At 34.9% G+C, this 17,800-nt stretch overlaps 1 long non-coding RNA gene across 1 annotated transcript; it reads left to right on the top strand.

Annotated features, from left to right (window-relative positions):
• The first annotated feature begins 450 nt into the window (after positions 1-450).
• LOC143643748 (uncharacterized) lies at positions 451-15,665 on the top strand. The gene is made up of 4 exons (XR_013156366.1): positions 451-728; positions 11,541-11,654; positions 13,545-13,620; positions 14,941-15,665. It is a non-coding gene; the product is annotated as an uncharacterized LOC143643748 (long non-coding RNA).
• Positions 15,666-17,800: the final 2,135 nt, after the last annotated feature.

The following is a 17,800-nucleotide window of genomic DNA, read 5'->3' as shown; positions in this document are numbered from 1 at the left end:
ACAAGGATTTGCAGACATCAGAAAAAAAAGCCTCAAATAAATTATTTTTTCAAAAGGAATAAATCACATAGGATAACAAAGAAAGGATTTTGAGGAAACAATATTTAGGAGAAGAAAATCTCACAAACTTATCATTATTTTACTCAAATAAGAGAATATAGTCTTAAGTAAATCATGAGCAGAATGTTATATTAAAAAGAACATTCAGACTACATAAGACAATTCTTGAAAGTTAAAACGATATGATGAACTGAAAATGAAAACCTCTAGGTTTGTAAGAACACATTGAGAAAATCCTCCAAAGAAAACAGTAGAAAGAAAATTAAATAATAGTTCCAGTTTTCTCACATCAATGCATTTTTAGTTATCTCTTGCTGCCTAACAAATTTCCAAAAACTGAAGGACTTGTTGCAACACATTTATGATCTCATGTTTTTGTAGGCTTAAGTCCAGATATGGCTTTCCTGAGTTCTCTATTGCACGGTCTCTAGCAAGACTGCAATCAAGGTGTGAACTAGAGGTGGGTTATCATCTGAAAGCTCCACTGTGGAAGGATCTACCACCAAGCTCATGTGATGTTGGCAGAACTCAGTTCATTCAGGGTTATTGGACTGACAGCCTAAGTTTCTTGCAGCCATCAGCCAAAGGACACCCACAGTGCCTTGCCACATGGACTTCACCATAGTGCAGCTCACAATATGGCAAGTTGCCTCCATCAGAATCAACAGGTAAGAGAGAGAGTCCCTAAAAAATGGAAGCTACAATCCTGTGGAATGTAACTATGGGTATAAACTCTCATCACTTTTGCCATATTCTGTGAGTTAGAAGCAAGTCTCAGGTCTCACTTGCACGTAAAGAGAGAAATTATAGAGGCCATGAATACCAGAATGTGGAAGAAATCAGATGCCATCTTAAAATCTGTTCACAATTATTAAACACAAATCATCATCATCAGGAGAAAACTATTTATTTTTTAATTTTAGAAAAGAATCCTACAAGATTCATCTTGTTGATAAATCTAACTCAAGTCCTCCTCCACCACTGTCTCCTCCAAGATATGCCTGTGCCTGCTTTCTTATATAAACAGCTCCATACCCAAGCCTTATTGACCAATTATTCATTGTCAGGGTTATAAATGCTGTTCCTAAAGAGAGGAAAAGCTGACTCCAGGACTAAATCATACTGTTGCAAAGTGAGAAAGATGTGCAAGCCTCTTCATTGGGGCTCTTAGTGTCAGACTGCTGCCTACCTGGCATAAGATGAATCCCAACTCCTGAATAGACTGAGATGAAGTAGACTACCTTGCAACCCTTTCACCCGGAATTCTAGAGAATCCACGCAGCTGTAACACTAGTATTGAGGTTTTATTGAAACGCGGACGCCAGTTTAGAATTATCCCCTTACAAAGTGTCTATGATTTTCCAAGCCTCATGCCATAGAGCTAAAAGAGTTAGAAGGTAAGTGACTGTTCTCGTTTTCTTACACATGAGGTTAAGTGGTGAGTGGTTTCTGCATTCTTATGCATTTGGAAAATTCTTGATTGGACATCTATAATTGATGCTATGATATTCTACCCAGATCTCCTCCCACAGGACAAAGTCACTCACTCCTCCACATGTTGAGAATATTGGATGCTGACCATTCATAGCTGAATACCTCCCCAGGATTTACTTTCACTTGAAGGAAGTTATCTCATGCAAATTTACACAAATACCTGTTTCTCTTCCCTCAATGTGGGAACACTTTGAAAGTCCATTTCAGCTTGAAGGGTTTCAACGGCAGCTTTTGGATCCTGCATCTCAGTTCATACCCTCCCTCTCTTCTCATGCTTTCCTCATTCCCTCGCAGTTCTTGTCACTGAAAGCAGTGCCCAGTAAACTTCCCCCATGCACATTTTTCATGCTAGAGTCTATTCTGTGTTCTTTTGTACTTGGATCCTTGGCAGAATTCAACAATTCAAAAGGCTCAGCAGATGGTTGATAATGGTGGTGATGAAAATGAAAATAATACCTTCAGGTATAAATTTTTAGCATCCACTGTGAAGAACGCCATGTTATTCTCTCCTCACTTTGTTAGATACTATTATTTATTATTATACCCACTTCCTGGTGAGGAAACTCAGACTCAGAAAGCTGAAGTTACTTGTACAAGGACCGGTAGCAAGAAAGTGGTTAGAACTGGCACCTCTGGGATACTGTGTAGAATATGCTCCAGCCTTTTCATTTAATAGGCAAGGAATCTGGGGTATTTCTTCACTCTTTTCCATCCATCATTGATTGAAGGGTACCCGCAGAACTGTCGCAGCCCAGTACTTCCAGCCTGTTCAGTAGGCAAGCTAAGAATGTTCCAGGGGGGAGAGAATCCTGTGGTCAGGTGATTGCAGTAAGAAGCCACTGGCATTGCAGGGGTTCATGGGGAGGCAGATAACATATCAGTAACTGAAAGGGTAGGAACGGTGGGAGAATGACGTGTCTGCATAAAACTTTTGAGGGAGTTGAAACTACCTCATTGTGGTGGAAGCAATTACACAAATTATATACAAGGGTTAACATCCATAGAACTGTATACCTCTAAAAAGTAAATTTTTCTGCATGTTAATTGAAAACAAAATTTAAAAATAGATAATAAAATGCAAGAATAAATGGCTAGAAATAAGTGTGAACTTCTAAGTAACTACAATGTGATTTCACTAAGCTTACCTCTCTTAAAGACATTTCATTTCCAAACTCTTGGGAAGAGTTCCAACTCTCCTTCTAAAGGTGCTGACCATATTAAGAAACAAGAGTTCTGCAATGAGAAGACTGATTTGAGAAGATTCATGCCTTCTATGAAGAGAAACCAAAGAAAAGGTTATATACTGGCAGTTGTACAGATGACACCCACTGACATTGGAAGCATTCCTCTGGTCTCCCACGTTTTCTCTGAAAAACTCTCAGATGATTTGAGAAAATATTGCAGAAGCATGACCAACAGCTTCAGGGAAGCCAGCACAACACAGCTGCAGGATTCCAGTAACATGGTATCAGCCAGCCACATAAAGATTTCACAAAACCATGCAAGCCCATTTAAAAGAAAATATTTCTTTCCAAATAGACAAGTCTTGGCATTTCTGAAGTACTAAAGTTCCTTTTTAGTAAATGAGATCTGCTTCATAAAATGGAGGTGGGTGTGGATGGTAAGAAAGAGAAAACGGACTGAAGTAAGGAAGGGATAGAATAGAGCAGAAAAGGCAGGAAAGTTTCATAGGGTTTCATGAGAGATAGAGGAAATAGGCTTTGTATTATTATAATCACATTTACAATAATTATAATTATAAAGCAATCATAAATTAATAACATCAATTAAGATGTGTAATTGACATTGCTTTTGAAGCTTGGTTTGAAATTTGGTTTCTACTGGTCATAATAAAAGCCATTAGTTTCCCAGGATGATAAATAAGTCCCTTGTTGAGCTGTTTTAATTCTTCCCTCACATTTAATAGTTATAGAGGAATTGTGTTTAAAGTGTGAGAAAATATGCCAAAACAATTTCTGGAATTTCCTTTTTAAAATTTTTATCAACAAGGTCTTTCAAACATACTGGTATTCCCACCATGCCAGGAGTCAAGGACTAGTTTCTGGGGGGTGGGAAGGGGTCCCCCTTTACATCTGTATCAGGGAGCCATATGCATCTTTGCAGCCTGAAGCTGCCAGTTTATAGACTTCCAAAACACTTGAAAATCTCACCCCACCTTCGATTTTGAGAACACATTCGAAAGAGATGAATAAATTTTGAAGATCTTTGACTCTAGTTTTGGAGCTCAAAAAGAATAATTCTTTTTCATTATTGAAGGTTAAGAGAGACTAAAGGAAAACTGATTAGTCCTCATGAAAATGAAATCATAGCATTTGAGAGAGGAAATATCTTTATGAACCTTTTTGAAGAAACAGCTACGCTTGTGACATGCTGAAAGATAAGCATAAAATATTTTATCTTATTACAGCTGGGAGTCTTTTCTTCAGTCATTGCCATATGTCTAAAGGAAAGAAAGTTCATGCTGAGCTTCAGAGCATGTCAACTTATTAATAAGGCAGCAAACACTGGGTTCACCAATAAACAAACTTATAACACCAGAAATTTATGAGAAAAAAAAGAAAGGTACTACCTTTAAATGCCTGCCTCCTGCCCTCCACCTTCTGGATTACAGTCTGGTTAAAGAATCTAGAAATTAGCACTGATACAGGTCATACCTCAGGAGGGAAATATTATACTTTATTGAATATTCTTCCTATAGATAAAAATATCAAAATAGATTTATCATGCTTTAGGCTCCCTTTAAGCCTAAAAAACTGTATAAAGACACCAATTTGGATTTTATGTTGCCCCAAATCATGGTTTATTTCATAAAATAATTTTTTTATATCTTTGACATGGTTAAGGCAACTGTCTAAATTCATCCATCAATGAAACTTATACAGCATCCTATGTGCAAAGCATTGTACTGTTATGAAGAATGCAAAATTTAACAAAATCTCATTCTGCATTCAATGAACTTACAGTATAGTTCAGTGACTTATCAAAGTGTGTTCAACAGAACTCTTGAGTCTTCATGAAGGGAGGGGTGTCTCCTGAATTATCAAGGGAGAATGGGGGTTGGGAATGGCAGTTGAAGGAATTCATGCTTCCTTGTTCTCGATTACATTCACTTTATCCATAGTTTCTTAAAACTTGTTTTAAACTTTCTGAGGAAACTTTTTGGGTGATCAGAAGTATTCCTTTTGGAAAAGAGTTGGGCAAATTTTTACGGTTTGTTCATTTATTCAATTTGTAATGATTGAGTCCCTAGTGATCCCACAGACATTCCCACAGAAATAATATATGAGAATACTCAAACAAGTCAATGCCAGTGACCTTGACAATTGAGTTGAAAGTGTACAAATTCCTTGAAAAACACGATTTGGAAAAACTGACACAAGAAGAAATAGAAAAATCCCTACTTCTATTAAAGAAATTAAAATTTTAATGAAAACTTTTCCCACAAAGTCTCTTCAGGCCTAAATATCTTTAGCCAGTCATAACAAAACTCTTTCAGAAAATTGAAGCTAGCATGTCTTTGGCTTTCTGATACTAAAACTTGTGACATACATTATAGAAAAGAAAATTATAGACCAATATCCCTCATAAACATAAATACAAAGATCCTTACCAAAACACAAATGAATTCAGCAATTTATACAAAGGATAATACACCATGACTAAGCGACACTTGCAGTGTAAAATTGGTCTTTCCATTGAAAAGCAATCAATGTAATTTTCCTACTAATAGATTAAAGGAGAGAAACTAATCACCTCAATAGATACAGAAAAAAAGTTTCAAACAATTCAATACCTATTAATGATGCAATTCTTAGCAAACTAGTAATAGAGGGAAATATCCTTAAACCATTGTAAGGCACCTATGAAAAATTAAAGCTAACATTATAGTTGATAGTGAAACACTGAAAGCTTTTCCAGAAGATTGGAAACAAGGTGAGTATTTACACTCCCTCCACTTCTATTAATGTTCTACTAGATACAGGGGAAGCAGCAGTAAAGTGTGGTGAGCAAAATAGACAAACATCCTGGCTCTCAAAATGTTATATGCTTTGATATAATGAAAAGTAAACCAGGACCTTTAATAAAAGTACTATAACTTACCCAGTTATTTTAATTAAGGTAACTCCTGGGTAGATTACTTTTTAATGTTTAATTTAAATGCAAATATGCCCAATTAATAGAACAAAACAATTTCAAGGCCCTATCATTATTAATGGGAACTGAAAACTACTTCAACCAATAAAATGTATGCCATGATGTCAAACTTGTAGATTCCCCAATTTGTCCTCTCAATACTTTTGAATATAGACTTTCCAGTACCTTCTGCTGTTTGAAACCACATATTAGTATCTGAGAAAAATCAAGTACATGTCCTCCCCAACTCTGAAAAGAATGGAAGATTTACTTGAAATGCAAGCTTGCAGAGAATATGCATATCCATGTGGGGGAAGTGCAAAGCACCAATTACCATTCAACAGTCACCACATAATTCCTTTATTCTTCTCTCAGACTATGCACAAAACATTTTTGGACTCTAATTGGCATAGAAGACAGAATAAACTACCCATAGCAAATTGGGTATAAAATAATGTTCATTTAAACCATCCCCATTCCACAAGAGCACTGTTTAAGAAGTTTTGTGAGAACAGCTAGGGTTTAAAGGCTTGCTTTAATTGACTGTTGGTGCGACATCTTGGCTGACTTCTCTTGGAGCTATTTGGTTATGATTTCATGTTCATCCTTAAAATGATGAACTTTGGGACATGTCTCTTTCACACCCCAAGAGCATGGCAATGTAGTCAAGGAAGGAATAAGAAGATGATGAATTAGTCTTCTGCAAACTGAGGTCATCAAAAACCTTATCTCATTAAGCTTGGAAACAAATTACAATAGGAGATCAGCAGATGCTCTGAAGCAAACCTATATCAGCTATGTTCTATTTATCCAGAAACAGTGCAGAAAGAAATCTGGTTTGATAGATGATCAATAGTAATTTCCATCTAGTGTTAATATTATTGTTTAAAAAGTAATGCCCTCTAATAAGTAATTCTATAGACCCTGCAATCTGAATAGAGTATCTTTCTTTTCTCTGGCATTCAGAGAACTTATCATTCTGTATCATAGTTTGTGTCCTTGGATCTTGTTTCCGAAGGACTTTGGGTTCCTTAAGAACAGAGACTGTGTTATTGTGATATACATACATACATATATATATATATATATATATATATATTTTTTTTTTTTTTTTGCATGGGCATGCACCAGGAATCAAACCCAGGTCTCTGAGAATTGAACCCAGTCTCTGGCATGGCAGGGGAGAACTCTGCCTGCTGAGCCATCATGGCCTACCCTATTGTTATATTTTTAGGCCCCAGTCCCTAGTACAAGTCCTGCCTCTTAACATGAAGTCAAAATACAATTATGAAAGAGGGATGGAAAAAAGGGAGGGAAAAAGGAAGACAGAAGGGGAAGGAAAAAAGCTGTAAACAAGCCTGAATTTATAATAGAAACATCTTTAGTTCAACAATAGGTCTAACAATTGCTTTCTAACCTTGTCTGCTCATGGCAATCACTTTTTAAAATAATCCAGATATTTGTCTTTATGGATAATTCCAGGAGCCTATAAGCATGTTATTATGTCTCCATAGTAAAAAAGAAAAGAAAACCTCCCCCTTTCTCTGCACTCATTCTCTCCTCCCCTCTCCTCTCCTATGTTCTCTTCTCTCTGCTCATCTTTCTTTTTTACATGCAAATCTACAAAAGCATTAGCTATACCTTACCTTACTCCTCCAATTCTTTCTCTCTTTTATTCTAATGCCATATATACAATGTAAAGTTTCCCCCTTTTAATCACTTTCAAATATATAATTCAGTAAAGTTTTTTCCTCACCAAGTTTCATTATCTAAACAACATTTCCATCATCCCCAAAAGGAACTTTACATTTTAAGCCTTAACTCCCTATTTACTATCCCAACCCTGTCCCCTGGTAACCTATATTCTAGATTCTGAATTTATGAGTTTGCTTATTCTAAATATTTCGCATCTGTAAGTTCATTCGATATTGTCCTTTTGTACCTGGCTTATTTTACCAAACATGGTATCTTCAAGTTCCATCCATGTTGTTACAGATATCAGAACTTCTTTATTTTTATGACTGGATATTATTCCATTGTATGTACATGACTTACGTTGTTTACTCATCCATAGACTATGAATAGACTATTTTATAAATGTCCATCCATAGGTTGATGGACACTTGATTGCTTCAGTGTTTTGGAAATTGTGAATAATGCCACTATGACCATTAGCATGAAAAATAATATCTGTTTGAGTGCTGCTTTCAGTTCTTTGGGGCATATACCAAGAAGTGGGATGACTGGATTATAGGGTAATTCTATATTTAAATTTCTGAGAAACTGCCAAACTGTCTTCCCACAGCCGCTGCACTATGTTACATTACCACTAGCAATGAATGAGAGTCCATATTTCTCCACAACCTGTTCAACACTTAGAATTTTCCATTGTTTTTCATAGTAGCCTATGTACATGTCAATTGTGTCTCCAGGTTTTGATTTGCATTTTCCTAATGACTAATGATGTTAAGCATCTTTTCATGGTTTTCTGGATGTTTGTATATCTTTTTTGATAAAGGTCTATTCAAATATTTGTTCCCATTTTTTTAAAAAATTGGGTTGTTTGTCATTTTGCTGTTGAGTTGAAGTCTGTCTGTATGTATTCTGGATATTATACCCCTCGTGGATTTGTAGTTTCCAAATATTTTCTCCCATTATGTAGGTTTTCATTTTACTTTCATGATAACTTCCTTTGATGTGCAAAAGTTTTTAATTTTGATGAGGTCCCATTTACCTATTATTTCTTTTGCTGCTTTTATTTTGGGTGTAAAGTTCAAAAAACCATTGCTTAACACAAGATCCTGCAGATGCTTTCCCTTTATTTTGTTCTAGGAGTTGGATAGTTCTGGCTCTTACATTTAGGTCTTTGATACATTTTGAATTGATTGTTGTATATAGGGTAAAGTAGGGGTCCACATTCATACTTTGGCAGCTGGAGATCTGGTCTTCCCAGCACCATTTATTGAATAGACTATTCTTTCCCAGTTGAGTGGTCTTTATTCCTTTGTCAAAAACCAATTGGCCATAAATGTGAGGGTCTCTTTCTGTTGAAGTCAACCCCATCTTCGCACTTGCTCAGCCTCAGGTTTCCATTAATCACAGCTTATGACCTCCCTACCTCATTTATCCTGCTCCATCTTATGTTTTTCCTATAGGACCTATCACTTGTATAATATTATATAATTCGCTTGGATGTTCTATGATTTTATGATTATCCTTCTCTCCTTGCTAGAATGCAAACTCCATGAAGGACTAGATTTATGCATGTTCATTGGACATGACTGTGCCTGCTATAGGATGATAGTCTAGCCTTTGTACAATCACTTTTTCTAATGAGAACTTTCAGACTTCTTTATTTTCATGAAAATACATGCTTACGTAATTATTTCTATATAAATAATTGTGGACCTAAAGTGAAAGTAGAGACAAATAATCCTAATAACTTGCTGGTCAGGATCTGTAACAATCACATAAAAGAAACAATTATTTTTATGGTATTTGAATCCAAAGCTAGCTACATAGATAGATATAGAGATAAATAAGTTAGATAGATAGATAGATAGATAGATAGATAGATAGATAGATAGATAGATAGATAGATAGATACTTACCTATAGAAAATGTAGTAGATATTATTTTAAAAATCATTTTCCTTTATTAAATTATGATGATGAATATTTGGGCACTCTATAAAAAATTCCTATCTGAAATGTTACATTTCTAAGGAGATCATTTCCTATATTTTAAAGGAAAATTTCTGGGAAGTCATCACCATTAATGCAAAGAAAGGGTAAAATCAGAGCTTTTACCTTTTATTAACAAAAAAAAGGGCAAAAACTTTATTTGGAATAAAACTGGAATTGGTTATTTCTTATAGACATGTAAGTCCAGTTCCCCTGTTACTGGAGATATTTGAAATGCTAAATTGATATCAAGTGTTTGCTTTTATTTGATTCTTGTTTTGCTTGTTGATGTTCTGTTTTTAGAGAATTTAATTGCTTGCATTATTGGAAGAAAAGTAATGTTGACTCACTAAAATCTTAAAATATAGATTAAGATATTGTCATTTGTATTATAGAAACAATAGTATGATCTCTTCAGATAAGATCCTGTTAAGATAAAGAAACTGGCAAATTAGGTAGCTGATTATGTTTTGTGTCTTAAGTGGCATCCAATGATCCATTTGCCCTTATAAATCAGTCATCTTGACTTAAAAATATTAAACCAAAGCCTAATCTGTGAAATAAGCCTGCCATAATTTTTTCCAACTCTGTGAAAGCAGCTCTAGTGACTCACGAGTCCACATTTCTTTAAAGCAGTAAGTACAAGGATATGATGGAAAGAACATGGGCTTTGCTTTCATACAGGAGTTATCTATGTGAGTAACTGTGCTCAGTTACCCACATAGGTCATTGTGAACTTTGAAGGTCATTGGAAAGGCAAGAATACACCTTACTAGCTGCAACTCTAGCTTCTCTGAATCTCCCTTTCTTCAACCAATAAAGAGGGCAAAATTGTTCTATGTTGATGTTAGGGAGAATGCAATACATGTCATGGGTGTCTGACCCATAGAAGTTAATCAATAAGTAATAACATTATTATTCTTTCCTGAATCTCTCTCTTATCTCCACTTGTTGTGCAATTGGAAATATTTTCCTTTTATTATTTAACAAACCCTAGGCCACAGTGCTGCTTGTCAGAAGTCGACTGCCTACTTCAGAAAACCATTTGCCTTTTTAATGAACTATTAAGGTTCCACTTCTCATCTACTACATCACACATTACAGTTTCTGAATCTCTTTGAACTATCAAAAAGCATAAAGGTTTTGTGTTCAATTAGTAGCCATCATATGGAGCTTATTATTATTGCATTTGTTTTCCTATACCTAAACTGCAATACTAGCATGATGCTTTATACTGGTGTGTGGAGTTAAAATTTTCAAACCCATTTTAGAAATGTTGGGATATAAAAATGTAATCAATATTCTATGTAGTTCCTCAAAATGTAAAGCATCCATACTTTAGACTCAAAATGATAATGTAACTCTGTTATGGACAAGGCTTATCTTATTACTTATCTTAGCTAAGGCTCTCACTAAGTATACTAAAAGAGCAAATATGATTATGCGACAGATTACTTATCTTATTATTTCCCTGCCTTTTATAGGCATTTTATATGCTAGCTACAAATGCTTCATTTGGTGAAAATGAGATCTCTAAAAGGCACATACTTGTTAATTTTTTTGTTTATTTTGTTATAGTAGTATTAAAATACAAATAGATGGTTTTCTTAAAATCTCATGACAACCATTTTTTTTCTTTCACAAATTCATTGCCCATTTGGTGCAAATTAATGAAGTTTTGGGTTAGATACATTGAATTAAGAGTTTTCTTCCATATGCCTCCAGGAAAATGTTAGCTCTGCAATGTACAACAGATGTTATTATTCATAATTTTACTCAATTGCAATTTAGTGTAGCACGTATTAACAGCCCAAAGACTTACTTCTCCTTTCAGGTGAAAGCTAAATTCCCTTCATTCTCATTAAAAGTTGTTTATCAAGATACTGCAGATGAATTAGTGTAAGCCTTATCATCCAATGTATCCTAGCTAAGATCCCTTCACTGAAATTAAGAAACTTAGTGATTATAAGAAAAGAGATGTGAATTCTTTTCTCCCATATTCCACACACACACAAAAGAAAATCCATAAAAAATACAATTAAAGTCCTGAAAGACAAACGATCTCACCAAAGAATTTTTATCATGCAAATCATGCACCAGTTGTCACGTGGCTGTAAATAATACAGCTTATCTTTTTTATCTGTACAGAGTGAGGCAGAACCTCTTCAGTTGGTTTTTAATTCTTCTGGAATGGTTGAGATTTGGGTAGCTTCGAGTGCTGATAGCCTTTCTGAGGGGACCACCACAAAGAAATCCCTTTAGGTGGGTATAACTTCAATATTAAACTCATAAAACATTCAAATGTCCAAAACTACTATAAAGTAGAAAGCTTGATTCCCAGGGGTCTCAAACTGGGGCTTATATTGTTTGCAGAGAAAGAGGAATAAACAAGTGGTGATGATATGTGACTTCAAAAGGCACTGATGATAGATTCATCAGAAAAACAAGTTTCCATACATGAATGTACAAGAAGGCAATTTCTAGCACTTTCAAAACTAGCATGCAACAATTTAGAATGGGAGAGAGAATTTCAGGGCAGAAGTACATGTTCTTATATCATTTTTTGAGCATATTCTCTACTAACTCAAACTATATGTTCCATCTATATTCAATGAAAAAAAAAGTTGAAAAAAAAAAACCTTACCCATTAGCTTTGCTCTTCTTTTACCTGAAAAATGAAGGATTTATGTTCTTATTGTTCTTCTTTGAAACTGAAATACACCTGTTGGCTGAAATGTGTTATAGAAACCCAGTCATCAGACTATTCAATTCCATCCCATCTCTGGTTTCAGGAGAAGAAAAAAATGTTCTGGCCTAAACATAGGAAGGTGCAAACATTTATCATCTTTCATTTTTATTATCTGTTTATAATTATATGCAACTCTAGGCTATAACTTAAGAAGGAAGGCCCATATAAAATATTTTTTAAAAACTTGTTTTCAAATGTAATCCAAGGTCCCACTAACAATTGCATAGGTCACATCTCCAACCTAATCAAAAGGTCCCACCCAACAAAGGGCTTCTCCCACAAGATTGGAGTAAAAGAACATGCCTTTTCTGGGGTAGGTACACAACAACTTCAAACCTGAACAAATATATGTGCTGTTTTAGCAAACTTGCACAAATATGTATGCTGCTTTTACTACCCCTGAGTTGATGAGTTCTCAGTGTATGACATAGAAGTTTCTAGAACATTCTGAACTCACCAGACCATGAATCTGACTACCTTTCATACCTACACTTTTATATATCTTGGACCCAGCTGTGTACCTGTACATTTCTTACCTCAATCAATATTGCACCATTTAAAAGAACTTGTTGAAAACCTTTATAAATCAATGAATAGTTAGAGATAATTCTTACATAAAATAAAGACCAATAGAATGAACAAAATTCCTGTGCTTTCATCCAACTGTAAGTTAATAACTAGATAAACGTCTGTGTCTAGCCAGTTGTTTGAATATATCTCTTGAGCATACTGAAACGACCAGTGCAGTCAGGTCTGACACCATTCCCCCCTAACTTGGCTGCCTCTTTTTGACCCAAAATGTAATTGTCCTTGTCTGTAAAACACAATTCCATCATATTATCTCCAATTATGGGAGGTTCTCTTTTCACTCTGAAAATAGCTGTTAAGGAAGTTCTATATTTTCCTTAACAGAAGGTATTGCAATTTCTCTGCAAAATTTCCATGATTGGCCTTTAACTATGACAATAAGATTGAAGGTCAAATGTAGTACTTGTTCAGAGTTTTTTCAATCGGAAAAATCAAAGGTTATATTCATTTGAATCTCTGAAATAATAAAACTTGTATTTTTAAATTAGCAAAGAATGAGATTTTATAGCTCTTAGATTGTGTTACTTTCTACTAAATTACAGTTGGGATCATATTATCACCTTCTCCTTCAAGTTCATTTTTTTGAAACCTAAAGAAAAATGCAACCCTTGAAATAACCCTTAAACATTGGTGTGCAAATGTCCGTTTGTGTCTTTGCCTTTGAGTAGATACCTAGCAATGGTATTGCTGGGTCGTATGGCAATTCTATATTCAGCTTTTTGAGCAACCGCCAAACTGCTTTCCACAGTGGCCGCACCATTTGACATTCCCACCAACAGTGGATAACTGTGCCTCTTTCTCCGCATCCTCTCCAGCACTTGTCAATGGACATTCGAGAATAAACTTGGAATATGTCATTGGTAACAGAGTCCAGCAGGAGTTAGAAACAGGGTAAGATAATGGGTAATTGGAGCTGAAGGGATACAGACTGTGCAACAGGACTAGATACAAAAACTCAAAAATGGACAGCACAGTAATACCTAATTGTAAAGTAATCATGTTAAAACCCTGAATGAAGCTGCATCTGAGCTATAGGTTTTTTTTTTGTTGTTTTTTTTTACTATTATTATTACTTTTATTTTTTTCTCTATATTAACATTCTATATCTTTTTCTGTTGTGTTGCTAGTTCCTCTAAACCGATGCAAATGTACTAAGAAACGATGATCATGCATCTATGTGATGATGTTAAGAATTACTGATTGCATATGTAGAATGGTATGATTTCTAAATGTTGGGTTAATTTCTTTTTTTTCCGTTAATTAATAAAAAAAAAAAAGTGAAATAACCCTTATCAATTTCAGGTGTTTCTGAATTTCCCTCAATATTGTATGTATTTTTACTGGGTCTGTTTTTATTTTAATCACTCAACTATTTGTCTAAAGGTAGATTCAATTTTTAAATTTAACATTATTAATGTATAAAATGATCACTGAAGATGGCACTAAAAATTGCAAAGCAATGAACAATAACTTCCTTTAAATGGGAGTTATCATAAAGTAGGAGCTAGAACAATTCTAGGTATGACCAAATCTATTTCCATTGCCAAAGCTTCCTCTCTAAGTTTCTGTACATTTGTGTATCTCAGAAGTACCTCTTGCTCAATTCATTCAAAACCAAGGTCATTTACCCATCCTTTCCCATATCCCAATCCACTTTTACCAAATGCATTTAAATTACTCAAATGTACTCATGAACTTAACAATGAAGAAAGCCTTCAGAAATCTAAAGTACTCTAGTCTCACCTTTCTGAGACTACACTGTCTAAAGTTTCATATAAGAAAAATCTTTTCTTGAGAATAAAGTAACTCAATGTCTATGTAAGTCTTTAATTACCTTGATATTTAACAGATGCAGTAGAGAAGTTAATGCAGACAATGGATGTAGTCTTAAGCAGCTACCCCAGGGAGATACAAAAATTGGTTGCTAGTAGAGGTGACCTTTAACGGGAGAATGGAATAGCACTGGTCACCTTAGGGATTTAATGTGGTTGTTTAAGAAAAGAGATTGCCTGTTGAAAGTGGCCTTTGGCTGCTATTGCTGTATGTATGCTTTCAGCGAGTCAGCCAGTGCCTGTCTTTATATTCCAAAAAAGTTGACCAGGGCAAAATGAACTTCTGTATATTTCACTAAGGAAAATTAGAAAATGGACTTGTCGGTAGTTTAAAACTTCAGAATTAATGGAAACTTAATTCTCCTTTCTTTCTTCCTAGATTTGGAAGCTTTTGTCCAAAGAGTACCTTCCCTGAGGTCAGAAGCAGATCCAAGATAAGAAACCAGGTCTCTGAACTCCCAGTGCACTCCCAGAGACGGTTAAGAAATAGTGACTGGGAGTTACGTACAAATGTCACTTTTTAATAAGTTCTGAGTCGGGTGCACAGGTGGTTCAGTGGTAGAATGCCCACCTTTCATGCAGGAGACCCGAGTTCTGATTCCTGGACCATGCACCCAAAAGAAAAAAAAAAAACATCTAAATCATACAATTCTGGCTTTAATTTTTGCTTTTTGAGTTTGTTAAAGTCACAGTTCTTAATTGCTTGGGAACCTAAACATAAGAGGGATGAAAGCGACCTGGCAATAGATCAAACCCTCACCAAGACGGAAGAAAACACCCGCTTAGTCTAGGAGCTCCCGAGAAATTGGCAGTATATTAGCCTAAGGGGTCTGACAAATGAAAATGCAAGTTTGAAATTGTCTAACTCCCAGATCCCTCCAGGTCTTAGATGTAAGTAATACTTCTTCAAGGAATCCCTCCTTGTTCCTCCATAGTATACAAACTGGTTTCACGGGCATACAAACTGTGTAGTCGCAAAAAGCCCTGTGCTTCGATGAATACTCAGCATCACCAACTCGACATTCTTATGTTTGTTTGAATAAGGGGCTCTGCATTTGCATTTTGTACTGGGCCCTGCACATTACATGGCTGGTCCTAATATTAGGTTAGTCCCCTCTGGTGTTCACTCTTATTGCACCCTGCTTTCTCTTGCATAATATGACTATTTAATTATGTAAGCATTTGTTTTCTCTTTCCACTGTAACAGTGTAAATGCCACAAGAACAGGAATTACATTTTATCTTTTTCACCATTTTTAGCCATAGTGCTTAATGGGGTTGCTGTTCCAAAATATGTTCAATAATGCTATGGTGAGTGGGTAGATGAATAAATCAATGAATCGATTAATTTTGAGTAAATAAACTGTTGAGAGAAACTTTGGCTATTTAGCAGAATGGTAGAAAGCCAGGATGAACTATAGTTTTGTTGAGTTCAGGAGAAAAAGAAGAGAGATATGTGGAATGGAACAGAGTGCAGTGAGTTCTGGAAGCCAAGCAAAGAAATTGACACTTGTCACAGGAGGATATAGCAGTTGTCACGGGCTTCTGAGGTGCAAAGTGATGACATGCTTAGAGTCCATTTCTTCAGGTTGAGTTTTACATCCTTGAATATTGTATTCTCTTTGCTTCCTTAATAGGAATAAAATGTCAAGGCATGTGTTAATGTAATGCAACTGACTTTAATTCACTCATCAACTACTTCATACACTTTAGTTGATTTAATCACAAACACAGGAAAATGCATATTTGAAAAATCCCATGTTCCCAGTAAGTAAATTCAGGATCCAAAATTGGAAACAACTTTCCCCAGACACAATATCAGAAAAAGAAGCTTTTGGGATTTGGAAATAATTATCTTTGACTCAAATGCTCAAAATCTTCCTACTGTTTAAAGATGTTTCCCTAGCTTAAGTAATTGCTTTTTAAGTGAATATTTATCTACTTCATATATACCAATTCTGTGTTTCATGTAAAAAAATCAGATAGGTAGAATATATTTAGTGCCAGCTACTGTTCTGCTGAGAACATTTCTCAGATGAACTGAATCTCAAAGAGCTTGGTGCATGTCTTTGGAAGTCTCCACTTCTGTCAGACTCTTGGAAGGAAACCATAAATGTTGAGACTAGTTGTCAGCCAAAGATATTCTAATTATAAATGCAACAGCTTATTTTCAGACAAATTCAAAAGAAAAGAAAAAAAAAAGATTTAGGACCAGAGCGATATCACAGAACTTAACTTTCTTAAATACTGCAATATTAAAGAAAAAGGACCATCCATTAAAGAAAACAAGACACAAAAGTTTTATTTTGGCTATAATTTAATTTGATTAAATAATAATTAATAATAAAAGCTATGAATACTATCACTTAAGATAGCTCTTGGCAATAGTAAAATAACCTCTGAGTAAATGCGCATGTTTACATTTATCTAAAAGCCTATTACTATTGCTATTTCTCTATATCAGCACTATTACTATAATCAACCATTAGTTGAACACTTATACTGTCATCTCTCAATTTAGATACTAGTTTTGGTCCTGCTACACAAATGTCAAAAAAATCAGGAAATTATCTGGAACCTTAGTAGGCAGGATACCAATGTAGAATGAGTAAATTGGATGAATAATCTGCTTCCCCTAAATAAAGAAGGTAAGGTGGCCTATTTCATTTCATAACCAAAATAAACTCAGCCTTATTAAAGAATTAAATATTTTAAAAAAATGAAAGTATGAAATTACTAGGTTAGGATCATGTGTTTGGGGATCAGACTATCCTGAATTTTATTTTAGCTCCACTGCTTTTACATACAATACCTCTCTCCTCCTAGTCTCTTAATTTGTAAACTAGAGAGCAGATCGTCTATTGTACAAAGTATTTATGAGGGATTACATGATATATTGCAGGTAAAAGTATTAGTACTTTACCTGGGTACATAATAAATGTCCAGTAATGCTGATATCACTGTTAGGTACAAGTAATATGAATCTCCTCTCGTGGATCACTTTATCAGTTAGAACGTAATAAATTTTAATAGAAACAATAGAAAAGAGAGACACCATTGTTGTTTGAATTTAAATGTTGATATTAATCAAAATACAACTCAAGAAAATGTCAAATTTTTATTTTACAGCATTAATGTATACATGTGCATTTCTTTTTCTATCTTGTTGGGCATGTTTGCATGCATCCAAATGTACCTTTACATACAGAGAGAATCACAAATATTACATGTACAATTTGA

This window comes from Tamandua tetradactyla, chromosome 8, assembly GCF_023851605.1.
Source record: "Tamandua tetradactyla isolate mTamTet1 chromosome 8, mTamTet1.pri, whole genome shotgun sequence".
NCBI lineage: Eukaryota > Metazoa > Chordata > Mammalia > Pilosa > Myrmecophagidae > Tamandua > Tamandua tetradactyla.
This window is presented reverse-complemented; position numbering and strand designations above follow the sequence as displayed.